Source organism: Callospermophilus lateralis, unplaced genomic scaffold, assembly GCF_048772815.1.
Source record: "Callospermophilus lateralis isolate mCalLat2 unplaced genomic scaffold, mCalLat2.hap1 Scaffold_45, whole genome shotgun sequence".
NCBI lineage: Eukaryota > Metazoa > Chordata > Mammalia > Rodentia > Sciuridae > Callospermophilus > Callospermophilus lateralis.
Genome location: NW_027514398.1, coordinates 4,200,924 through 4,228,044, shown reverse-complemented (window position 1 = coordinate 4,228,044; position 27,121 = coordinate 4,200,924). Strand labels below are relative to the sequence as shown.

The 27,121-nt window shown below is 42.6% G+C and overlaps 1 pseudogene; it reads right to left on the bottom strand.

Moving 5' to 3' along the window:
* LOC143388919 (formylglycine-generating enzyme-like) overlaps positions 1-8,959 on the bottom strand; it is a 61,981-nt pseudogene extending 53,022 nt beyond the window's left edge.
* Between the last annotated feature and the right edge of the window lie 18,162 nt (positions 8,960-27,121).

Here is a 27,121-nt window from a genome sequence, read left to right as displayed (position 1 = left end):
TACCTCACATATACTAGGTGAGTGCTCCACCGCTGAGCCACAACCCCAGCCGCTAGACCAACCTTTTAAATCCTCATTATAAGCTTAAGAGATGTGTTTTATTGAACTCTATTTCTTGGATGAAGAAAGGTGGAAATGTAATAATAGCTTGGCCATTTTGGAAAACAGTGTGGAGGTTCCTCAAAAAACTTAAAAGTATAAATATTAATGATCAAGCAAATCCTCTACTGGCCATATATCCAAAAGAAATGAAATCGGTATATTGAAAAGATATCTGAACTCCTATGTTTATTTCAACACTATTCATAATATTGGAGATTTGGAATAGGCCTAAATGTCCCATAACATATGATTGGATAAAAGAAAAAAACGTGATTGGATAAAGAAAATGTGGTATACACATGTAAAATGGAATACTATTCAGTCATAAAAATGATGAAATCCTGTCATTTGCAACAAAATGAATGGACCTGGAGGACATTATGTTAAACAAAATAAGCTAGACACAAGGAAAAATTCTGAGACTGGCACTGGGGAGACTGAGGCAGGAGCATCATTGAACTAACGAGTTTAAGACCAGCCTAGGCAATGTGGTGAGATTCTGTCTCGAAAAGAAAAGAAAAAAAAAGATTCTGAGTTATCTTGCTCATATGTCAATTTTACAAAAGCTGACCACATAAAAGGAGAGTACAAGAGTAGTTACCAGAGATTGGGGAGGGGAGGATGGAAATGGCTTGATAACAGGTACAAAGTTAGATAGGAGGGTAAATTCAGGTGTTCTGTGGAACAGGAGGAGACCATTAATAATGACAGTATGTTCCAAAATAGCTAGAAGAGAGATTTTTTTCATGCCCTTACCACAAAGAAATGATAAATACATTAGACGACAGATATTCTATTTGCCCTGATTTGATGATTATATAGTATGTGCATGTATCAAATCAACACATTCTGCCCCACAAAGACCTACTATCTGCTATGTGCCAAGCATGTGGTAGAAACAGGGACCCAAGATCAGAAATTAATTTGGAAAAAGGACCCAAGATCAGAAGTTAATTTAAAATTCATCATCAGTTCTACCCAGATCTCTTTATTATCGAGTGTTTGATGGATATTGATATTTGCCAAATACATGTGTCTAAAGGGTATCCCATTCTATATGCAAAAAAGTTTTCTTCTCTTCCTGAGTGGGCTTCTTTCTGGGGGCATGATGGAAGTCGACTTTTAAGGGAAACTTTACGATTCATTTTCTCATTTCCTCAAGAGTCTCTTACACTGTAATTTTTTTTTGGACCATATACCTGGCCCTTTTTTATTTTTTATTTCTTTTGAATTTTGAGACAGAATTTTACTAAGTTTCCCAGGCTGGTCTCAAAGTTGCAATCCTCCTGTCTCCGCCGTCCAAGGACTTGGCATTACTTGTGTGTACCACCACACCCAACTCTACCACATTTTACCTGGAAGGACACAAAACAAGATTCATAGTTTAATGGCTGCAATTCATCAACTTTACTTGCTGATGAAAAGTTATTTCATAGACCACATGAAAAGGTTTTTTTTTTTTTCTATTTACTTTACCTTGCATTGTCGATTAACACATCATCAGTACCATTATTGCTTCAAATCATTGTTCCCAAATAGGTTAGCATTGTAAGAAATCCCATTTTCTTTTAGCATCGGTGTCTCTTCCCTTGTGTTATGCTCTGAAAATAAATAAAAGCCCATTTAATCTGAGAATCTAGTTTCTAATAGTGATTTGGGGTCAGAATGTACAACTTCTTAAAAAAAGAAAGAAAAGAAAAGCCAGGACAAGTGTTGTAATACAACGATTATTCTAATAGTCTCTTCTCATCTCAATTCTCTAACCAAAACCAGATGGCCTTTACAACTTTGCTTTTTCTGAAAGCCAAATAATTGTTCAGTGATGCATAAGTTAAAAATAATTAGTGAATTCTTACCTGAATCATTTTTTGGGAAAAAAAAAACAAATATATTTAGTTGCTACTATATAAAAATTCTTTCATTGAGCCTTGTTTCAATGTTTCTTTCCTCGGGTACAAGACATTGTATTCAGAATCTTAGAAAGAAGGGACTAGCTTTTCCTATGAGAAGGACTCTTTAAGAAGCATTAACTATTTTCTTTTGAATACCTTCTTCTTCTTCTTCTTCTTGTTTTGTACCCATGGCCACTTAGCTACTGAACCACATCCTCAGCTCTATTTATTTATTTTTAATTATTATTATTATTTTTTTAGTTGTAAGTGGACACAATACCTTTTGTTTTTTAGTTATATGTTTTTAAGTGGTTCTGAGGATTGAACCCTGTGCCTCGCATGTGCTAAGCAAGTGCTCTACCACTGAGCTATGACCTTTTTATTTTGAGACAGGACCTCACTAAGTTGCTGAGGCTGCTTTGAACTTACAATCCTCCTGTCTCATCCTCCTGAGCCGCTGGGATTATAGGTGTGCGCCACTGCACTTGGATTGAATACCTTTATTGATTTTTTTTAACTTTATTTAATTTATTTATTTATATGTGGTGCTGAAGATCGAACCCAGGGCCTCACACATGCTAGGTGAGCACTCTACCACTGAGCCACCACCCCAGCCCCCTTTATTGATTTTTGATGATAAAATTTATAGAATTAAAAACAATTTTTTCCTAATGAAAACTGATCTTTACAGAATGGGTTCAAGGATAGTCAGTTTTTTCTGTTTCTTAGGTATTTCAGATGTTGACTCAGACCTAGACTACCTTTAAAATACATTCACTTTCTACTTCCTCATCCTTCTCCTCCTCCTAAAAGGTATCACAATTATCAATGTAAAAAAAAAAGATAGGGGGCTGGGGATATGGCTCAAGTGGTAGCGCGCTCGCCTGGCATGCATGTAGCCCGGGTTCAATACTCAGCACCACATACAAACAAAGATGTTGTGTCCTCCAAGAACTGAAAAAATAAATATTATAAAAAATTCTCTCTCTCTCTCTTAAAAAAAAAAAAAAAAAGATAGGTCAAGGGAACTGTTGATTAGAGAAGCTACTCAGAAGCAACTTTCTTCACTTTCTATGTTCAATATAAATGTTTCAATGACAAAGAATCATCTTTGTCACAGGTACAGTTTTTTGTTTTGTTTTGCTTTGTTTTTGTGGTACTGGGGATTGAACCCAGGAATATGCTAACTCTGAGCCACAGTTTTTAGTTTTTATTTTGAGACAGGGTCTTGCTAAGTTGCTTAGGGCCTTGCTACCTTGCTGAGGCTGGCCTTGAACCTGCCATCTTCTGCCTCTGCATCCTGTTTGTCATCCTCTAAGCATCCTGTCTGAAATTTTTTTTGCAAGGAAAGTAATGACAGCAAAAATAATTTGCATTTTACTCCTTCTTTCCATCTTCCCCAGTACCCAGAGTAGTACCTGCTAGAGTAGGTAGCTACCCATTAAATATCAATCTAATAGTGACAGCCCAGCACTCAAGCAATAAAATGTCCCTGGATGCTTCCTCCTGACCCTCCACCCATCCAATCTCACTTCCCTGGGTTGGACCTACCTTTAAGATTTGTTTCACAGGCCTCCAGCTCTCCACCTGGGCTAGCCTCATGAGTTGCTCATATCCTAAAAATACAACTAGAGGGAAATACTACCTAAAATCTGGGAACAAAATTAATAGGGAACAAAAGGAAGCAGTTAATTATTTTTTGAGTCTCTGTAATTGGTTCGGGAAGTGAAAGAAGTGGTACCCTTGATTGGTAACTGAATTAGGTAGAATTCAGTTCCTGGGTTAGTGACTAAGTCTGTTGATCATTAAGAAGCCAGCAAAAGTTCTCAGGGTTTCCATTAACCCTTCTCAGGGTTTCCATTAACCCTTTCACATACATAATTCCCTTTGCTCTTCTGGTTGATTTGAAAAGACCCTAAGAAGGATGTATTATAGTAATAGAATTATTCATAACTTGGAGGCTATTGATATAAAAAGTTGCTTAGTTAGAGTAACTATCTTGCTTTTTTTTCTTTCTTTTTTAATTTATTTCTTACATACAAAACCCCAAAAGCTAAATAATTACTCTTACAGCCTACCTGTGAAACTCTCACAGAAGGGGGTAGAAATATCTACTAATTTCACAAAGTTCATTTATTCTTTCCTCTTCTTTAGTACTAGGGCCTTGCATATGCTAGACAAGCTCTCTAACACTGAGCTACACACCCCTGCCCTTTCCATTTTATTTCAAAACTGTTTCTCTCTAAGTTGCTGAGGCTGCCCTCAAACTTTTGATCATCTTGTCTAAGCCTTCTCAGTAGCTGGAGCTATTGGTGTGCACCATCATCAAAAGCTACATAGCTTTTTTGAGGAAGATAGACAAGTGTAAATATAAAAAGAAGTAATATTCTATATTCTGTAAATTCTGTAGAGAATTTAGGAAAAAAACATAGAAAATTATTAAATGTTTTGTATTCTATAAATTAAATAGGCATTTTTGCCGAGAGTGAGTTTTAGATAACATGAGATTATACTTTGTGAAATCTTAGTCTAAATAAAGTATTCCACGGGAAGCTACAGAATGGTGATTTTTAGATTTATTATTTCTCCTACATCTACTAGCTGAATTCTTCTGTAATGAAGAGCTTCATGTTTTTCTTTTGACACACAGATTTCACTTCAGTTGGAACAGTAGGATAAGACAATAAGACTCCAAAGCTCTGGATCCAGCTTGTCCACTAGAGCAAATAACAATGACAGTCTTACAGAGGGGAAGCAGGAGACTGGGAAAAGTGACAGAGTTGATAATAAACCCTGGATTCTGCCTATTTCACAAGAAAATAATGTGCAAAAATATTAGCAGCTCTCTTTTTTTGCTTAGGTGACTGTAGACAAGATTGACAATGTTCCCATCAGAGATGGTATAAAGTGTAGCTCTTTCTTTTCCAGTTCTAAGGATCAATGCCTGGGCCATTCACACAATGCTAGGCAATGCTCTACCCACTGAACTATATCCCCAGCCCCAGATTTGCATTCATTTGTAGCTATGAGGCTGCTTTCCAGATGTTAAGTTGTTGATAATTTATCCAAGTTCCCACCACTCACAAGGTGATTGAAGAGCAACCTTTTCTGCACTCCAGAGATAGCACAACACAAATATGACCTGTCCCAGCATCATAGGATGCCAGGACACTGGACTGAGAAAATGTCTTCCTCTTCCTAGCTCCATACCACATGATTCTCTCTCCTGCTCTTGTTTGAATACCAACTACATTCTTCCCATCTCAAGTAGGACTGCAATGTGTTTGTAGCTCATTTCTCCAGTGAACTCTTGTAGCCCTAATAGTTAATTAGCTGCTAAAGCTGAACACACACACTCTATCCAGATCTGACAAAGGTGCTATAAAAGACACATAAATATAGAACCAAGTCCCTGTCTTCAAAGATCTTATCAGGTTGGCAAGATAAAATCACAGAAAGATGGAGCCAGGGCTGGGGTTGTAGCTCAGAGGTAGAGCACTCACCTACCATGCGTGAAGCACTGGGTTCGATCCTCAGCACCACATAAAAATAAAATATTGTGTCCACCTATGACTAAAAATATATATATGGAACTAGAAGATAATCTACTCTTGTGGGTGTTTAGGAAAAAAACTCAGAGTGGCTAAAATTTTGAGTGTCTGTGTTGTGCTGGGACAAACATTCATGAATTTTATAAAATTCTCAAGCTAGACTGACTCCACCCCACCACCACAGGAAATGGGTAAAGTTACCAAGAAAGACCATATAGGTATTGGCTGTATAGTAGCTATTTCTCTTTGCTGACACTTCTCACGGTCAATGGCAATCTATCAAACCAGGTAATAAGTTAGCACCAAAAAATAGATAGAGTGTTATGACTTGAGTATTATAAGTTCTGTCTTGCCATTTAAGAGTGACTTAAAGAAGCTATTAACTAAAGCACGTGAGGCTTATTGTGATATTCACAGGCAATGGAAGTCTCCTGCCTGGGGAAAAAATTGGGAATAGTGCTGTCCCGAGAAGCAGAGGTTTAGTTTGGAAGGGAGTAATGAATCAGAACACATCAGTTTCTCTGTACTAGTTGATAATTCTCTTATTCTTGTGCAGCTCAGGTGAACTTTGAGAGTCCTTTCCTGTCCTATAACACATTGATTCATTGGATTTGCAGGGGAAGGATTAGAGGTATCACCCAGTCAATCAACTCGGCAACATAAACCTGGATATTAAGAGTGCTACTATGTGTTAAGTCCATGTTTTTCCCCCTGAGTCCCCCTTTTTCCAGCACATCTTGCCCTTTTAATCAGGGCAACACTTGAGGGTGGGCATCTTGGCAGATGAATTCAGCCGCAGTTTTCAGCCATAGACTGCTAATGAAACCTGTTTCTATTTGTAGGGCTTCCCTGGGGGTAGGCTGATGTGCTAGTTTTGAGCCTTCTTCAGACTTTGGCTCACTCTATAACACTATACTGACTCTGCGAAGCTGTCTACTTCCCTGAATGGGCATTTCAAGGGCAGTCATGAACAGCAATTTTCGTGGCTGCTCATCATCTTAAATTTTAATCTTGAGAATCAGGTTTTTAGTTTTCTAGATCTTTATGTTCCCAAAGCATATAATATGAACTTCATATGTAATTTTAAATTTTCTAGTAGCCATGGTAAAAAAAAAATTAAAAAGAAATGGGCAAAATTAACTTGAATAATCTATTTTATTTAACCCAATATATTCAAAATATTATAATTTCAACATGTAATCAATATATAAATTATTGAGATATGTTGTTCTTTTTGACACTATCTTTGAAATTTAATGTGTACTTTACACGTTGAATAGTGTGCAAATGACCCTTTTATTCTGATATTCATCAATCATACGACGTCACAGAGAATCTCTTGCATCACAGCAAAATTTAATAAAATTACTTCCTAGTGACTTAGCAGCTTCCAGAACTTGCAAAATGATGAAAAGAACTGCATGCACAAACAGCCAGAGAAAGCAGGCCATGATATGAGTGGGCTGGGAGATTTCCATTGCTCAAAAATACAGTCATGCTGCCTGCCATATGCCTGACACACCTTTCCTTTAAAGGCTTCAACAATTTTTTTTTTACATCTGCCAAAATGTGAAAGTAGAAGACTAAGTATTGCTGGGTCGGGGAAAGTGGGATATGTGAGCATAAGTGAGACAAGGTCCCGGACTTTAATGAAACTTGTGAACTTGGAGGAAAAACAGTGGTAAAGCAAACAGGGGACAAATGTCCACTGTACAGCCAAGATGAAAGCTGTCTAACTCCAGCTCGTAAATATATGGGAATATTCTTTGGAAAACTCACACATGAATTTCATTGCATTTCTGAGTTAGAAGCATGTGAAATGAATACCCTTCTTGATTTACTTGTTACATTTTCATAGACTTGTTTTCTTTGCTAGCAAATAGAATTGACAATCCTTTGAAAATGGAACAGGTGCTTTTCACTAGAACAGATAAAGCTCTGTACTCCTTTGTTGTGGCAGTTGGGAGGTGTTCTTGATGATGGGGAAGGATAGGGGAGACATTGGCATTAGACTCTTGTGCCCAATAACTGAGGGATTGTGCTGAGAGGAGGGGCGGGAGGAAACCTAATGAACCTAAATTGGTTTTAAGAGCTTTGCCTTAAATAATACATTGCATATGTTTAAACTCTCTGAGCCAGTTGAGGGCAGTAAGAAAGGTCAAGGTTTTGGGAGTTCAGCTCAGCCACCTGTGTGACTTTGGGAACGTGATGTAATTTCTCTGTGCCTGTTTTCTCACGGATTAAAAAAAAAAAAAAAAAAGAAAGAAAAAGGGGGAAAAAAGTCACTAATAGGATTTGGTGAGGTGCTATACATAAACAGTTTAAAACAATGAGTGGCACGTGGCATGCACCCAATAAATGCCACTAATTATTAGTTTTGGCATTATTATCACAGTAATAATTTGTTACCGGTGGTGCATTTCTAATCTGTACCTAAAACTTCACAAGGCTCTTCTGTCAAGTGATCCAGATAGAAAGTAGGCAAATTCTAATGAGTAATTGCCTCTCTGGTGGCAGAACAGGAGCAAACAGATGAAAATGACTTGCTTAAGGGCTCAAAGACTGCTGCTAAAATGTGGAGGGAGACCGTTTAAGGAACTGGTGATGGAGAAAGACTCTAGGCTGCAAGCATGCAAGGATTTAACTTTCTGTGAGTGACATCTTGGGATGTTACCTGATTTTTCTGAGCCCTCAGTTGTGCACCTGCCAGACAAAGATAATAAAATACACTTAGAGATGGTAAAACTTTCCATGCAAGATGCATGGAAAGCGCACGTGGTCTGGGGCTCGATAAAATAGCCGCTTTTTAATCATTATTATTATTACTGTTGTTATTTGCAGGTCTTACGCAGCAGCAGGCAGCGCCTGTCTGGGATGCCATATTGCATTTTGGCTCCCCACTGTGCCCCAGCTCCTGGCACCCAGTAGACACTCAGGAAACGTTTGTGGAATGAATACACGTCATCTGAGGTAGGGAGCAAAGCCCTTCCTCTCTTTCCAAAACCCAGAGCCCACGCCATCTCATAGCCTGAGACCTCAAACACTATTTGGCAGTGGGCTGAAATCCATTTCGCCCCTTTTGGAGATGCTGGGAGGGCGCCTCACCTGGACGCGCATCTCTGTGCGAGCGGCTCTGTTCAAAGCCCTTATTTTTCTGGTTTGCGGCTTATTTACTTAAGCATTTACAGCTTCCAGGAGCAGGGGGTCTGCTAGAAGCAGGCTCAGAAAGGAGATTGCTGTTTCTATTTGTTTTCTGCGTTTCAATCCCTGCGCTGGAAAGTCACAACACGGTTCCTTTATTTGCGCACAGGAGAGGTCTGCGTTCCTTTACCTCCTGCCGGGCGACGAAAGGCGCATGCAGTTCAGAAAAGTGCTCTCAGGCGACCCGCCTCTGTTCCCGGTTGCGTGGACCATCGCTTCCAGACTTAGAATTTTTTGTGTTTTGTTTTTTCAAGAAACACTAGCAGGGCAGAGCAGATTAAATAAAGACAACCTCGCGCCTTTAATCCTTGACCGCAAACACTGGCGTTTCTGTGCCCCGGATTTCTGAAATTCTTGGCTTAGGGACCCAAAGAGGGGGTGGTGGGGGTAAGGGTGGACAACAGCTTGTTTAAAAAAAAAAAAAAAAAACTTCCCAAAGCAGAAATTCAAGCCCCTCCCCGCTTCCTGGTCCCCTGTGTCACCTGGATTCAGAGTAAGGGACACAGCCACAGGAGAAAAGTCCCCAGGGGTTGGGGGCGTCCCGGGATGGGTGTCCAGGGGGATCGCGAGCTGCAAGTCCGACGGGTCCCGGAGCAGAGTCGACTTTGCAGCGCGGCAGCCCAGCAGGACGTTTCCCCCCGCCGCGCTCCCCCCCCCCCGCCGCGCTCCCCCCCCCCCCGCCGCGCTCCCCCCCCCCCCGCCGCGCTCCCCCCCCCCCGCCGCGCTCCCCCCCCCCCCCGCCGCGCTCCCCCCCCCCCGCCGCGCTCCCCCCCCCGCCGCGCTCCCCCCCCCCCCGCCGCGCTCCCCCCCCCCCGCCGCGCTCCCCCCCCCCGCCGCGCTCCCCCCCCCGCCGCGCTCCCCCCCCCCCGCCGCGCTCCCCCCCCCCCCCCGCCGCGCTCCCCCCCCCCCCGCGCTCCCCCCCCCCCCCGCGCTCCCCCCCCCCGCCGCGCATCTATTTAGAGCCCAGCCCGGGAGCCCAGGGGATTCTGGGACTTGCAGTTCCTCCCAGGAGCCCGGGCGCCGGCACGACCAGGCACTCGGACTGCATTGCCCAGGGAGCTTCCCGGCCTATATAAAGCGCCGGGAGCCACTTCAAAGTGCTGTAACCACGTGGATGTTCTGCTGAAGCGTTTCCTCAAGCTTGCTGGGGTGGGAGGAGTGGAGGAGGAGGTGGTGGTGGAGGAAGAGGAGGCAGGGGGTGGAGAGAGAGAGAAAGCGCACGCCGAGAGGAGGTGTGGGTGTTCCGCTTCCATGCTAACGGAATGAGCTCCCTTTTCGCAGACATGGGATTACCTAGCGGCTGCTAACCCCTCTCCTCGTCCTGCTCCCCCAAGTCGGAGTGGCTCCCTGGGCACCAAGGTAGAGGCTGGGGCCAGGCAGAGGGTGCAGGGAGTTGGCATCGGCTCCCCAGGCGCAGAAGTTTTTGCCCCACTTTCTGGGAGTTCTTGCATGCACTTGGCATGTATGTGGGGGTTCTTTTACTGCCGGCAGTTTATTTGGAGGTCTCATTTCAGGCTTTAAAAAACCCAAGCAAACCCAGATATCCTCCCTGGACTCCTGTGCCTGGCTTTTGAGGGCTCCCCATTCTGCACCTAAATGGCATTCCCCCAAGTTGGAAACTGTTGGAGCAGCTGCAGGAAATAGCTTTTTTTTTTGGAGGGGGGTTGAGGGGGTGTCTTAAGTGAGTCTGCTCAAGGAAGCAATCTTTCTAAAAATGTAGCCCTCGCGCTGCATGGTTTGGAGAATAATGCATGCGTGGGGGCCCCCGCGGGGAGGGTTTTTTTAAAAAAAGGAAGAAAACTGGGGGAGCGGTGAGGGCAGAAGTCTGGACTGAGCTCCTGTCCAATGAGGGTGCGGGTTTCCGATACTTATCATCCGCGTGGGGAATCCAGTGCTTTGGGATCTGCCAAACACTTCGCTTAGACCCAGCTTCATGCACGTTCGAAGTTTGTGCGTGTCCGGTCTCACTTGTCAGTTATGCCCTGGAAATAAACAAGCGAAGTTACCTATAATCTTTGCCAGGTGATCCCACCAACCTTTCTGCCAAGTTTGGAGGAGAGAGCATCCCTCCAGGGAAGGGGTCTAAAGAGGGTAAACAGGTGAAATTAGGAAGAGCATTTCTGTTAAGAGACCCAGAGAGTTTCATACTTGGTGGTCTTTCTTTCTAAATATCTAGGCGCTGACTACTGGAGGAGCAGGATTCGCATTCCTGGCTGGGCGTACTTTGGTAACAGAGGGGCTGACCCGGGGTCAGGTGAGTGTGGAAGCCTGAGTGCTATAGTCAATAATGAGTTTTTTGTTGTTAGTCTGTTTAGTTTTCTCTAAGCAGCCATGGGGGTGGGGAGTAGGAAAGAAAAGGTAACTCCATGGCTGGGTCTTCAAAATTTGTCACTGCCTTTAATGAGGGCTTTAGGGAGCTGAAAGCTGGTGGATAGCTTTGCACTATTTATTTATTTGTACTGGAGATTGAACCCAGGGGTGACTTCACTTTGAGCCATATCCTCAGTGTTTTCTTTTTATTCCTTGTTTTGAGACAGGGTCTCACGAAGTTGCTTAGGGTCTTACTAAGTTGCTGAGCCTGGCCTCAAACTTGCAAACCTCCTGCCTCGGCGTCCAAATGGCTGTGTAGAAGTGACACAGCATGAGAGCTTTTGAGGGTGTAGAGAATTAAATGGAGCTGTAAAGAGGGCGGGGGACACCACTGACCTGAGAAGCAAGCTGATGTTTTAGATTCTGATGATTGCAGTGTGTTTCATCTGCCAAGATATGTGAGCAAAAATTTAATGCCTCTCTTTCAAAAACAGTCACTTTTGTTTTGTTAGTGTGAACATGTGTTTAATTAGAATAGGTTGAATTCCAAGAAATGAAAGTGGTTGCTGGCAAGTTGAGAGAATTAGAACTTTAAAATGGGAAGTTAGTTCTTGAAGAATATCCTGACTGAAACTACCTGCATGTCAAGGAATCTGATGTGTCTCTACTGTTTTGGTGCTTCTTGTGGGATAGGAGCCAGGGCAGCGTTTATCTGTAAACACAACAGCTCCTATTTTTTTTTCCCCAAAATGGTCAGACTGCACTTCAAGCGAGGGAGGTCTCAACCGGTGCACGTACATCCCCATTGCTGCAGATTTGGCCAACAAAAGTTTTTTCTTCTGAAATGGTCTAGAGCAGGGTAAACAACAGGGCCATGGGGGTGGGGAGGGCAGAGGGCACCTGGGTCTTGGTAACTTCTTTAACATTCTAAATATTTAGCTGTTCCCTGGGCTACAATCTTTGGGCTTTTCTAATTAGAAAATAAAAGCCAGACGCTTCATTATAGCAGTATAGCGCTTTTGTTTCCTGTTGATAAGATCCTCAGGAGTGCTGGGGGAGTGAAAAGCATTTGGATGTGTAAGGTCTAGTTCATTCTTGGAGTTTAATTGACTCATGACTCTGTGAGAGCTCATAGGGCCAAAGACAAGGTAGAGTTCTTCCCTTTAGAATGAGGTGCAGACGAGGAGAAACTGGTCCCTAGACTGTCCACCACAAGATTGCTAAAATATCAAGAGTGGCACTTTACATTCTTGTAACCTAGATGTACAGCCATGTGTCATGTGACTCTATTATATATAATATATATATATGTTATATATCATAGCTCTTTACCTGTATCTTTGAGCCAGGTATGTAAAGAAAAGGTATAGAGTGTGAAATCTCTCGGAAGCAACATGTGACCCCAAACATTGGAGCAGTATTGCAGGAGTGGCTGGACGGGAATAAACTGACTGCTGTTAATGAAATGATTCTTATGTCGTACTGATGATGAGCTACTATACTTGGTAGAAGGAGGAAATGACGTAGCCATAGATGTGGATAAAAGAATGGATATTTGAGGAGGCCTTCAATAACGGACAAGTTCATTTGGAAAACTATATGTCAAAAGTCTGAATCGGAGTACCACACAAAATCACCAGGAACATTGTCCACATTCAGCATTAGGCTCCTCTGAAGTCGATGTGTACCTGAGGTAGACGTTTTTTGTTTTTGTGAGGGTGCTGAAATTGAACCTAAGGCCTTTCTCATGCTAGGCAACTGCTAAGCTACATCTCCAACCTTTTATTTTTATTTATTTATTTAGGGAATTGAACTCAGGAGCACTGAACCACTGAGTCACATCCCCAGCCCTATTTTGTATTTTATTTAGAGACAGGGTCTCACTGAGTTGCTAAGTGCCTTTCCATTGCTGAGGCTGGCTTTGAACTCATGATCCTCCTGCCTCAGCCTCCTGAGCTGCTGGAATTACAGGTGTGAGCAGCTCAACCCTTTTTATTTAAAGACAGGGTCTCACTAAATTGCCCAGGCTGGCCTGGAACTTGAAATCCTCCTGCCTTAGCCTCCCTAGTTACTGGAAATACAGCGTGCACCACTGTGCCCACCTGAACTACATATTGATCATTTACAACAAGGTGTCCACGAAGGTTGAAAGGGTCAGGTGTTTCTCCATTCGGAGAATTTAAGAGTTTAAACCGCATTTAGTCCGATCTGTTAAATACTGGTCGTTTCTCATCTACCCTCCTGTTTAGCTCGTCACCGACTGTGCAGAATATTTCAGTTTTTCATCTCTCTTTCAAGTGTGCAAATTTGCGCATGTGAGTGTGCACATTGAAAGAACAACTTGTTCTTTGACTAATTCAGTTCAGTACATAATTTCTCATCAAGATTTTCTTTATCATGCTGGGAAAGATCGTCATGTTCCAGATTAATTACTCTTGGTCTTCACATCAAGTCCCGAGAAAGTCTTTAAAGCTTGACAATAGTATCATCCATTTGAAATAGAATGGGTGTTTTTTTGGAGGGAGATGGATTTCTATTTTTTTTTTCTTGGTGCTGGGGAATCGAACCCAGGGCTTCAGGCATAGGCGGTAAGCAAGTGCTCTACTGTTGCATGAAATCTCCAGCCTGAGTGTCTTCTGTTGAAGACTGAGAGATGGGATGGTTGCTTGGAGGAGAATAGACTAGTTCTACAAGAAAGATCTATGACCTTTTCCCTTGAAGTATTTTCAGCTGAGGTAGATCTGGGGGAGAGACTGACTCTGCCTCTGATCCACTGGAATACAACCCACTGACTTCCAGAGAAAAAACTCATGAGGCTTTTTAGCTCATTTATAATGAGCTCATGGAAATTCTGTCTGATTTTTTTTTTTTTACATGCAGCTCTTAAAAAACAAACCAAATGAAACAACAAACACCAAATATGAATGTTAGGGGAAAAATTTTAAAAGTAGACCTAAAGTTAGGTTTCTAGGTCAAGCTGTCCTTGGATACGTCTAATTAAGGAGCCTACCGAAGGCCACTGTCCCATCTCTTTTGCTGTTCGTTTGATCTTTTAAAATAAAGCATATTGCATTTGCAGGCTTTCTATGAACTAAAAGTGCTTTTTTTTCTCCACTTTTGCTGTTTTAAGTTTTGCTGTGGCTCTTTTGGTGACTGTGTGATTAGGTTTGAAGTTAATGACATGAATGACACGATTTTTATGATTCCTTCCAATGGTCACCCTGTCTGTGGTTCACGGATGATTACTAATGAGGATCAGCTGAATATACATCTGACATCATCATCATCACATGTTAGACTTTGAGATTCCCCAAACCGGGTAGAGTTTAATGAATGTGGTGTGGCGAATCTATTTAGCAGATTCAAAAGCCTGTTAAAGTGGTTGTGATTCAAGCATTTTATTTGTTCGGCAGATTTCTTGTGCAGCTCCTATGTGCAAATCCCGTTGTTAGGATAGAGCAGTGAGAAAACAGTCCTGTCCCTAAGAAGTTAAGTTTTAATTGGGGAGGGGGGAGTCAATTTAAATAAGCAGGTAATCGAGTATGATGGGTAGAAGAGGCTAGGGAGAAAATAAGAGAGGGTAAGGGGAGCAGAAAATAACAAGCGTCAACAAGAATGAGGGGGATGCAAAGTGGCACAGCTTCCATGGAAAATGGAATGGTGGGTCCTCAAAAAAGCTGAACATAGATTACCGTGGAATGTGGCACTTCCACTTGTAGGTGTGTATCTAAAAGAATTGAAAACCAGGGAGTTGAGCAGGTATCTGCACACCCTTGTTGACAGGAGTCTTATTCTTGTAGTCAAAGGTTGGAATAACCTGAGTGTCTCTTGATGGAGGAATGGATGAACAAAGCACGTGTGGGTGCAGTGGAAGATTATTTAACCTTAAAAAAGAAGCAAATTCTGACACGTGCTACAACATGGATGTAACTTAAAGACATAATGCTTTGGTGAATTCAGCCAGACACACAAGGACCCATACACATAACTCTATGATCCTGCTTACCTGGGGTACCTAGTAAGGTAGGAATCACAAAGCCAGAATATATTTTGCTGATTGGGGCAAAGGGTGGGATGGTTAGCAGAAAGGAGGGAGTTTGTTCAGTGGATACAGAGTATCAGTTTGGAAAAATGATACAGTTGTGGAAGTGAGTGGCAGTGACGGTTGTACGGTGAGTGCCCCACAGAATTGTGATCCTTAAAAGAAATTATGTGTGCTTTACCACAATAAAAAATAATAATAGCAACAACACAGGGAAAGGTGGGGCCAGCTAAAGGAGTACTTAGGTAGGGGTTGAGATCAGAAAGGGCTACTTACTGTGGTGATGTGTGAGCAAGAGATTTGTTGAAGAAGGTCAACCAGTTAGTCGCGGAGCTATCTTGGAAAAAGGATACCTGTTAAGTCTAGGCAGCCCGTGCAAAGGCCCTGCAGTGGGAGCAAGTGGGACCTGTTGAAGGCAGTGCAAGGGGCCAGGGTGACCACGGCTCAGGGATAGTGACAGGATTTGGGACAGGCAGGAGAGTCGAAGTCCCCTGGTAAAAGGGCCAGATTCCTCAGGCCACCAGTGATTTCCTGAGGAATTCTAGCCCTGACAGAATTCTCAGTGTGGTTTTTCAACATGACTGGATTCCATCATCCTTTCCAAAGAGCCTCTGGAGAGGCCAGCAAGATCCTGTATCAGATGGGAACTCTCTAGGTGGGAAACCCAGACTTCAAGACTTTCTGGTTACTTACATGACTTACCTGGGATTGAAATTCAGTTTTGTAGGAAAAGAATCTTTGTCGATAAATAGGGAAACCTGAATTTGGTTTGCACTTCAATTTTTTTTTTTTTACTTTTTATTAATTTTTTTTTTGTAGTTGTCGATAGACAGATGCCTTTATTTTATTCATTTATTTTTATGTGGTGCTGAGGATCTAACCCAGTGCCTCATGCTCGCTAGGCAAGTGCTCTACCACTGAGACACAACCCCAGCCCTTGCACCTCAGATTCCAAGGATCTAATGGTAACACGGGGGTTTAGCATAAGCCATCTCTGCCCTCCTGCCACCCTGCCTTCTGTCCAGGCTCATTTTAAGTTTACAAGATGAAGACCATCATTGTTCTCTCCAACATTCCTGGGGAATAAGAAACCCCATATCAGTGACTCTTCCTTGTAACCCAAGCGGATATCTTCATAGGTGCAGACCTCAGACTGAGTTATTAGGGAAGAGACACACACACATATTTATTGTAGTGAAACATTAGGAAGATAAGCAATGGGATAGCAACAGTTCCAACCACCCAAGACTAGGTTCCTGGCTTTCTCCTTATTATACATATGTAAAAATTATGTGTGTATTTAAATTTCATAATGAGGGACTCAATTCAGTAGCTTCCATATGGAAACTTATTTTCTGCACCCAGAACATCTTGAATACCTTCTTAATAGACATCTGTGACTTCATTTTTCTGAAAGTTGTCTGTCCTGCTGATGGGATTTCATCTGAGTGATGGCAGGTATGAAATCCCTAAGGTGAGAAAAAAAAATACATCATTCAGATCCGTCACCACCAAGTGCAGCTTTTCTCACTTGGTTTATTCTGTTCTTTTCAGAAAAATAATTGGAAGATAAAACATTACTCATATGTTACTCTCTTATCACAGAGGTCAAGGCTGTATTAAGTATCACATTTCTCGTTTGTTCAAGTAAATTAATTCTGTGAGGTGTTACCAGGGACTCTTTCCTGTTTTCTTGCAACTAAAAGAAAAACTTGACCATAGGAAATTTTAAGACATGTGCCAGTAGCGAGTGGTCTCAGTATAATGAACCCTTTTTATTCATTATGCATCCTGTACCCTCAGCCATGATCAATGGATGACCCGTCTTGTTATCTTCAGACTTCTCTTGAGTCTTGGATTGCTTTGAAGCACACCCCAGATACAGCAGTTCATCTGTATTTTAGTAGGTAACTTTGAGATTCTTTATGTAGACAGAAAGAAATACTTAACAAAACCTACAGTTGTTCTCTCATCCAAATGCTAACCAGACCCCGCCTTGCTTAGCTTCCTAGATTTCAAAACCAATTTTAACTTTACTTGTAATTTAGTTAAAGCCACATTTAATTTTAAATCAGATTTCTTGAGATTATATGCACATAGGTATAAAACACACACAAATAGTAAGAATGCATATAATTTAAGCACACACCAGTCTGAATTAATATCTAAGTAAATACACTTCAAATGGTTATCTCAGTTCATGTGTTTCCACTGCACCTCTTCTTTCCTATGCAGTTTGTGGTTGTGGATGAATAGACTGGGTTTTGTATTTCCTATGGTTTAGATTTTGCCGACTTCATTAGTATGATTTAGCTGTGTTCCTCTGTTCCCTATGTTTGTCGGCATTTGGTAGTTAGATGTGTAGTCCTAATCAGAGTCAGGTCTTGTTTCTTTCTAAGTCTGCTTGGTGAGGTTTACTCGGGAATGATGTCACATTCACTCATAATGAATGTCTCCTATTTTGATGTTGGTGTCTGCTCATTGCCTTAATCCACCAGTTTGTTTCAACTTATAAAACTCCTCATTCTTACTTTTCCTGTTTTCTTTATTAGTTAAAATACTTTGCCTGGCAGGCTGGCGCACGCCTGTAATCCCAGGCTGAGGCAGGAGGATCACGAGTTCAAAGCCATCCTCAGCAAAAGCTAGGCACTATGCAACTCAGTGAGACCCTGTTTCTAAATAAAATGCAAAATAGTGCCCCTGAGGCATTAAAAAAAAAGGTTTTATAAGAATAAATTTTCATGGATACAATGGCACACACCTGTGATCACAGCAGCTCAAGAGGCTGAAGTAGGAGGATTGTGAGTTCAAAGGCAGCCTTAGCCACTCAGGAAGACCCTGTCTCTAAAGAAAATATTTTTTAAAAGGGCTGGGGTTGTGGCTCATTGTTTAAACACTCCTTGGATTCAATCAATCCCTGCTAACAACAAAAATAATAATAATAGTAAATTAAAAAAAAATTTCCACTGAGTTTTTGGTTATTGCAGGATAGAGTTCATATAGGAAAGATAGGACCACTGCTAAATCTCTCTTTTTAATATATATATCTTTATTTTTATGTGGTGCTGAGGATCGAATCCTGGGTCTCACAGGTGGTAGGCAGGCACTCTACCATTGAGCCAAAACCCCAGCCACTTTTTTTTAATGTATTTTTTAATTGTCCATGGACTTTTATTTTATTAATTTATTTATATGTGGTGCTGAGAATCGAATCCAGTGCCTCACACATGCCAGGCAAGTGCTCTATCACTGAGCCACAACCCTAGCCCTGCTGAATCTCTTTATTTTAACAATTTGAAAGATACTGTGAAACCGCCCCCCCCCTTTTTTTTTTGGTACCGGCAGTTGAACCCAGGGGTGCTTTACCACTGAGCTACATCCCTGAACCTTTTTATTTTGAGATAGCATCTTACTAAGTTGCCCAGGCTGTCTGTGAACTTGTGATCCTCTTGCCTCACCTCCCGAGTCTCTGGGATTATAGGTGTGCACCACCACACCCAGTAGGATATCGTTAATTTTTAATGGAAACTGTAGCATGGACCCCTGAATCCGTAGCATCTTCATGACTCTGGTTCCCAACTGAGGCTCATCTGGCAATATCTGGGAAGATATTTGGTAGTCACAGAAGATCTAGGCCGAGTATGCTGCTGGCATTTTATGTTTAGAGGCCTGGCTAGCTACTGGATAGCAGACTGGTCAGCGTTTCCCATTCCACAGGATCAGTAGTGCCACCGTTGAGAACCCTGCACTGAGGTGGCCAATGCACATGGTTATTTGTGAACATCGTGTGAACCATGCATTTAAACATGTGTTCTATGCTTTACTTTGTGTAGTTTCCCCCCACCACCACCCCACTTCCGAGTACCAGGGTTCAACTCAGGGTTAATCACTGAGCCACATCCCAGCCCTTTTTTATTTATTATTTTGAGACAGGGTCTCACTAAGTGGCTTAGGGCCTTGGTAAGTTGCTGAGGCTGGCCTCCAACTTCCGATTGTCCAGCCTCAGTCTCCCGAGCGGCTGGGATTACACTGTGTCATTATCTTGATTAACACTGTGTCATTATCTTGATTGAAGTTCACATTATTTGTCCTTGGTTAAGGAGAGGGATGTCACTCAAATTGGTTCCTGAGACTTTGGATACAGCCCTAAAGGTCTTCAGTATCATTCTTGCGTTGTATATGACAAGATATTCCAAGTTTATCTTCTGTACTTCTCAAATCAGCCATTTCATTAATGGGCCCTCATTGTTTAAGAGAGAAATGGTATTTAGAGACTTCTGCTTATTCAAGAGTACAGACTCAAAGAAGTATACACCTAGTAGTGGTTCACTGATGAGGTTATAAGGCAAAGTAAAACTCTGACTGGGCATCTGGTGTATACATGGAATCCTGATGGCTCAGGAGACTAAGGCAGGAGGATCCCAAGTTTGAGGCCAGCCTCAGCAACTTAATGAGGCCCTAAGTAACTTAGACTCTGAAAATAAATTAATTAATAATTGAAGAAAAACCTGAATTGTTTTTCTTTGTAACTCCCGGGCTCAAGTGATCCTCTTTCCTTAGCCTCCCAGGTAGTGGGGACTATTGGCATGTTCCAATACGCTGTCAAACACCTAAACAGTTTTTTTTCTTTAATTCTTTTTAGTTGTAGATGAACATGATACCTTTATTTATTTTTATGTGGTGCTCAGGATCGAGTCCAGTGCCTCACGCATGCTAGGCAAGTGCTCTACCACTGAGCTAAACCCCAGCCCTACCTAAACATTTTTAATGAAAGCATTTCCACAGAAAATTTGGTACACCTTTGCCTGTTAGAATTCTGACATAATCTCAACTTCCTTAGTAATTGGCCTGAGTTTTAGTAGGAATGTTACCTTTTACCACATGCTTGTTTTTCTAATTGTGTGACACTTTGCTAAGAAGTAGGGAAATCGATTTCATGGGCCTTGATTGACTTTTTAAAGTGGATTAAGTAGAATAGAAAGTATCAAAGAGTGTTGTGTTGATACAGGTTGAATATTCTTTACCTGAAATGCTTGGAACCCGAAGTGTTTTAGATTTCTGATTCTGGAGTACTCGTATACGTGAAATGAGATGTATTGGGATGGGACCTATGTCTTAAAATGAAATTCATTTAATTTCACATGCTCCTTATACACACAGCCTGAAGGTAATTTTATACAATATTTTAAATAATTTTGTGCGTGAAACTTTGTTACAGCAGTGTGGAATTTTCCAGACCCGGCATCACATCATTGCTTGAACAACTTTGAATTCTGTAGCATTTCAGATTCGGGCTTAAGCGTGCTCAACCTGTACTCAAAAAGAATGGTGTATGTGGGGCTGGGTTGTGGCTCAGTGGTAGAGTGCTTGCCCAGCACGTGTGAGGCACTGGGTTTGATCCTCAGCACCACATTAAAGTAAATAAATAAAATAAAGGTTAAAAAAAAAGGAATGCTTTACCTTTGGGGGAAAAAAATGAATGGTATATGTTGCAACAAAATATTCTCCCCCCTCCCTCTTCTCTCTCACCCACAGTGAACGTGGGGTTGTGATTTTAATATTTTTTTCTTACTGTGGGTTGCACCCAAGAGTTCCAACAACACTGTGCTGCATCTGTGCTCCCCACTGTGCAATCCCAGGCCGCCGTTCCTGGCTTTCACCTAGGAACTTGTCAGCAGCTGCAGACTCTTCAGGCCCCACTGAGTCAGAACTGGAGGTTTCCGTACTATCTCCAGGTGATGAGCTCACCCTTGAGATGCTGTGCTGGGGGATGCTTGCTTGCTTGCCAGGTGCTTTTCTAGTACTGTCTTTTTATAGTTCCCTTGTTTTTCAGGGTTACCTCTCACCTGTTGAGACTGACCTTTGAACTTCCCCAGCAGCCTTCTCCTTTTCAGTGAAGTGGAAAGGGAGCCCAAAGCACAGCCCCGAGAGGAGACTGAGCAGGGTGGTCATGTTCCTCCCTGACCAAAATGGAAACTTCATACGTTTAGTGATGCTTTCATTGGCTGTTCAGGTAGCTGTGGAAAGATACGGCCACCTGGGGAACCTACGAGGGCTGCGAGATCTCTCTCTCTCTCTCTCTCTCACACACACACACACACACAACAACAACAACAACAACAACAACAGCAAAACAGCTGCATTTCAACCTGCTGTTTTCAGATACTGTGAGGAATGGACAAATTATGTTTTAGGACCCGTCTCGTCAGCCAGATTCATGGACTCAGTACTGTTAATTACTACTCATCAGGAAAATCTGAACATACGAGAAAATGATCACTAGCCTCCAAGTTCCTTGGTGGTTATTGGTTATTTGCATTTCAAGAAGAGCTTTTTGTCTAGGAAGTGATTTTTGTTTTGCAAAAACAGCCAAGAAGCATGCCAGGCACCTATTTTCTGAACAGAAAAACCTGATAGGACACCCAGACTGAGGGAGGTCCATCTCTTTGCCTTGTGGTGTGTCTGTGCACATTCTGCCTGTTTCTCTCTGCCCGCTGTGTTCTTCCACACCCTCTCTGGGTGCCCTTTGCCATGTCCTTCTGTTCCTTAGCATGCTGCCCAAATAATTTCTCCTCTAAGAAGTTTCCTGATACTTGAAACTCTATTATTTGGAATTCCACAGCACTTGCACTTGATCTCTGTTTTTCTCAAGGACCTTCAAAAAAATCCACAAGTGTACCTCGTACATAGAAAGTACTCATAAAATATTTGTTGAAAGAAGTTTTTTTTTTTTTAATACTGAGGATTGAACTCAGGGGTACTTTATTACTGAGCTACATCCTCAGCCCTTTCTTAAATTTTGAGACAGGGCCTCACTAAGTTGCTCAGGACCTTGCTAAGTTTCTCACGCTGGCCTCAAACATGCTATCCTCCTGCCTCAGCCTCCACTGCTGGACAATGAAGTCATCTATATACATGTTTTTTCTCCTTTTGAAGATTGTAGGCTGTTTCTCAGAAGAATCTAATTGTTTCTCTCTCTGCTGATGAAATGTTTCTTTTGTTGGCATTGGCTTTCAAAAGCCCCTTTGCTATGGATAGCAACGTGGGGACCAGGTAGAGTGGTGTTAAGCTGTTCTTTTTGATGTGTTTTGAGATGTTGCTCAGTACCACTCTCTAGGGCATGTGTGGCTTTGGGGAATTGTCAGTGTTAATAACAGGGGAAGGAATGAGTGCCGGGCTGCAGGACATATACTCCTGGGCCCCCATCGTCGGCTGCTTTGAAGGTACAGGCAAAACCAGAACATCTGTGTGCCTGTTTCCTTTTCTGTAGATGAGGTACAAAAATACCTGCTTCAGGTCATTGGTGCCAAGATGTCTAGTGATAAATGTTTGCAAAAGATCTTAGAGGAAAAAAACAAAGAAAGCTAAATCTGTGTGCCACATCAGTGGCTCTCCACCAGGGCGGTGGTTCTGCCCTCCAGGGGACATTTGGCATTGTCAGGGGACTTTCTGTGGCCCTATCCGGGGTACTAGGTGGAGTGCTGCTGGCATCCAGTAGATAGAGGCCAGGGAGGCTGCTCAGCACACTTCAGTAAACAGAAGTTTCCCCACGACCAAGAACTAGGGCTCCAAAGTGTCAATAGTGGCAGGGTTGAGAAACAGTCCTGGAGTCGATTTTTATCTTTCTGAGGACATTGACCTAATTGGATTTACTGGCTTTTTGTGGTTTAGGCAGAAGGGTATCTTCTTAGGCTGAGATGGACTTAAACTTTCTTTCCTTTTTCTTTTTTTTTTTTTTTGTGGTTTTGGGGATTAAACCTAGGAGTGCTCTACCACTGAGCAACATCCCTGACCCTTTTTATTTATTTATTTTTTTTGTTTTGAGATGGTCTCTCACTAAGATCCTGAGGCTGGCCTCAAACTTGCCATCCTCCATCTTCAGCCTCCCAAATAGCTGAGACTGTACACATGAGCCACTGTACCTTGCTTTTTTTTTTAAAGAAGCTCTCTATCTCTATTTAAAAAAAATTAGTTGTTGATGGACATTTGTTTATTTATATGTGGTGCTGAGAATCGAACCCAGTGCCTCACACATGCTAGGCAAGCGGTCTACACTGAGCCCCAGCCACAGCTCCCTGTATCTTGCTTTTTAAACAAAAAAATAAACATCCTCTTCCCACCTCCCACAAGCACTGGTCTTGGTGTGGGGAGCCCTGTGGTACTGGACTAGCTCTCACCGCTAACGGACCGTGTGACCTGTAAGAAATCACTGGACCTCAACTTGGTTGGTTAGTTGGTTTTTCCACCTATAAAATGAGGAATTTTGGCTCAATGCTGTCTACCCACCAAATCTTAAGGTTGTCTTAGTGGCTAGTTTTGAGCTTTTGATTGACTTCTCTTACTTTGGTTCTGAGAAGTTAAGAGCAGATGTCGGTTTGGGCATCTTTTTCAAGGAATAACTTCTGGCAGGAGGTGTCATCTGTTATGAGAACAGACTACTTAGCAGACGTGTATGTGAATAAAAGTAGCTTTGTGTGTCTGGGTGTGTGAGCATGTGTGTGTGTTTATAAGGAGCAACACTGAAGGTAGAGAATTGCTCTGAACTTGAGATTTACAGTGGCTGTTTCTGAGATTGTCGTAAAGGGCCCTGCTTGAAGCCGAAACTTCTGACTTCCTTTCCGACTGGCTGAAAATGAAAGCAGAATATGATGTGTGCTCTGAGAGAAGCGGTTTTTCACCATAGAACCAGTTATGTCGTGGTGGGGACGGGCTGTGTTTCTCAGGATGGTCTGATTGGCAGCTAATGGGACAAGAAGGCCCAGGAGGGGATTGAGTGTGGGTGTGTCTGGTGGGAAGAGGGTGGCACTGTGTCCAGCCCAAAAACGTCCTGCTGCCGATCCTCATTTCATAAAGCAGATGATATTGCCCAAGCATCTCTACTCAAAAGGAAGTTCTGAAAATTAACCCCGAGGGAGCCTAGCAGCAGAAGCCAATGCTATCAAAAGGAAAACCTTTTTCTCCCTCTTGAATGAGTCCAGCATAAATGTGCAGGGTTTGCGCTACCCTGTATTTACAGCTTATGCCCATATATGTACCTGGGCGAGGGCGACTTAAGGAGACTTGTGCTCCTCCAGAGAGGGAGCTTCCTTGGCCCCTTCCCCGGAGGTTGGTCAGACGCCAGTGGCTCTTCCTTCTCATGGGCATGCCTTTCCTTTCTCTTTGACAGACTTCATGGTTTGTCTGCTCTGCCCGTCACGAACCTGCCCCAGTGGCAGATGCTCCACCCCAAAGTGAAGTGGCACCTTTTAGTGTGGGTCCTTATCTGCAGTTCTCAGGGGCCAGCTGCCTGACAACCTTCACGCCTGAGCCCCTGTCTGTGATCGCTGATGTTAAAGAACCTTTTTGATTTTGTTATTTTTAAAGCAAGCAGTAATCAAAACCAGCACTAAAGGACTTTCCCAGGGGCCCTTAGTGTTTCAGAGGATGCGTTAGAATGGAGAGGCCAAGACAGAACAGGGAAGCTGATGGACCTTTACTAGATACATGTTTCCATAGAAGAAAGACCGTCCACCTGCAGGGTGCTTGAGGCCAGGTGGCAGAGCAGTGCTCCCTGAGTGGGATGCAGGCTCCTGTTCCTCACCTGGCTGTGCTTTGGTGGCTCTGGTTATGTTAGGAGGAGAACATTCCAGCTTAATGCATCTTATAATGGGTCCCTTTTCTACTTTCACCCACTTGGACTGGCTGTTGGGTAGGGATGATCCTCAGCTGACTGTGAACCCTGAGATGTTTGGAAAGAGTAGTTTGTGAGAACAGAAGACAGAGCAGGTGAGAAGGCAGAGTGACGGCGACCAGGAGAAACTTGCTCTTTTGGACTTCTGTGTGCTGAATGTGCACGTCACCTTCTCTCGTTTAACCCTCAGCATAACTCCAGGAGGCAGCCCCTCGTCATCTCCATTTCATAGCAGAGAAGTTGCAGGCCAGAAAGGAAGTACCTCGGTCAAGGCTACGAACTGTCCATCTCTCTCTTAGAATAAAAGGAAACCTGTGTTCAGCATGCACAAGGCACTGAACACCATCTCCAACACAAAGCAATAAAATAAGGCGGCAAACATTTCAGGCCTTTGTAAGTTGTCTGGTGAAGTCCTCTGGCCCCAGCTTTCCTCTTCTCTGACCTTACTTTGTACCTTCTTGCTTTCTTCATCAATTCTGCAGACTCTGTGGCCAGTCGTCTTTCTTGAACTTGCCAAGATCTTGCAAAGCCTCTGCCTTTGGGTCTTTGGACTAGCTGTATCGTCTGTTCACAATGCTCTTTTGCCTGAATTTTTAAAAAAAATTTTTTTTGCATAACTTTCTTTGTTTTGACCTTCAGATCTTAGCCTAAATGTCTCATCTAGTTTTTGTTTCTTCCTCCTGACCAGCCAAAATTAAGTTGGTGCTCAATCGTATCACCCCGTTTTAATTTTTTGTATCTACTTCTCATATCTGATCTGCCTTGCTTGTTTTAGCTGGTCTATTTGCTGTCTATCTGTCTTCCATAGTATCAGGAGGGCAGGGACCTTTTCTGGTTTTGTCCTGTACCCCCAGCTACTGCAACAGTGACAGCACTTGGCAGAGATCACTATGTGTGTTGGATGAAACAGAAGATGTAAGTTTCATATTGAGGGTCCCACTCTCTAAACCCCTGACTGTTTAGTGTTTTATGTTTTGTATTTTCCTATACCTAATTTTTCCTATTTGATCAGTATGAGTCCTAAGCACTCAGCCATTGCTAGAGCAAATCCCAGAGGAAAGTTCATAGCAGTGTTTTTCAAATGTTTGGATCTCAGGATGTCTTCACATAATTAAAAACTACTGAGGAACCTCAAAAAAATGTTAATTTTTACATTAGAAATTAACAACACTGTAACTGAGAAAACCCCTGACCAGTTAACTTAGTAACATTTCTCATGAAAAATAATATTTAAAGAAAGTTTTGAGATGAATGACATCATTTTACATTTTTGCAAATCGTCATAAGGTCTGGCTTAATCAGGGATTCGCTCAGTGCATATCTGTACTGCTTTCCGTGTGTCATAACATAGTCTTGCAACCCCTGGAAAAAGCTCCACTGTATGTGTGTAAGACACTGAACAAAAAGGCAGATACCGTCTCGGTGTTTTTAGGAAAAGAGTTTTGACCTTGAAATTCCCCTGAAGGAGTCCCAGGAAGCTTATTGAGAGCCACTGGCTCTTGGGATCCATGAGTCATTAGAAGGCTGGATGGCGGCATGGAACGGGTGAGAGGGAGAAGCTGAAGGCTTTAGTGGCAGGGTGCAGCTGAATGTCCCTGTGTCTGGATATTGTATCAGATCTTTCTGTTCAGGAATACATGTACAAGCAATGCTTTTTAGCTATTTTTTGCAAAATTAAAAAAAAAAAAACTTCCCAGCTAAATCTCCCCTAAAATATAAAGGAACACAGAGAACTTGAATGCCGATGATACTGGTCTCGTGTTCATCTCTTTCCCACAGCAAGATCATATCAAGCAGCCTAGGTGTTCTGCAATGGGAGGGGACATGAGAAAATGATGGAGCATGGGTTCCTCGCTGTGAGAATAGCAGCTTCAAGTGTAAATTCCTTGATGGCTGTTACTCTGCTGTCCCTCCAAAGTTCTTCTTAGAGATTTTGGTCTCAGGTGAGGTGGGTCCTTCTTCTGAAATGAGGTCATCTCACAGCTGCTTTGCACTTGGGTGTCTGTTACAACCGGTGTGGTAGGAATCCAGGTGAAAACTCTATAACAGAGGACATAGCCAAATGAGCCACCTTGACTGTTTAAGAGGGGTCAATGATTCCCATTCGGGCCTCTGGAGACTATGTCTTGGCTGAGATACGACTTTCTCTGGTCATAGGGCCCTAAAGCACCCATGATAAGCTTGGTAGTCAGGAAAGGGTGCAGATGTGGTCAGAGAGTCCTCAGTACCTGACTCCCAGGCCTGCCCATTTCTGAAAGCCAGACTGCTCATCCACAACAGCTAGGTGCCTTCATCTGAATTGAAGGAAGGAAGCTTGCCTCTTGGTGAGTTTCTGCAGGTCTGTGGCTTTGAG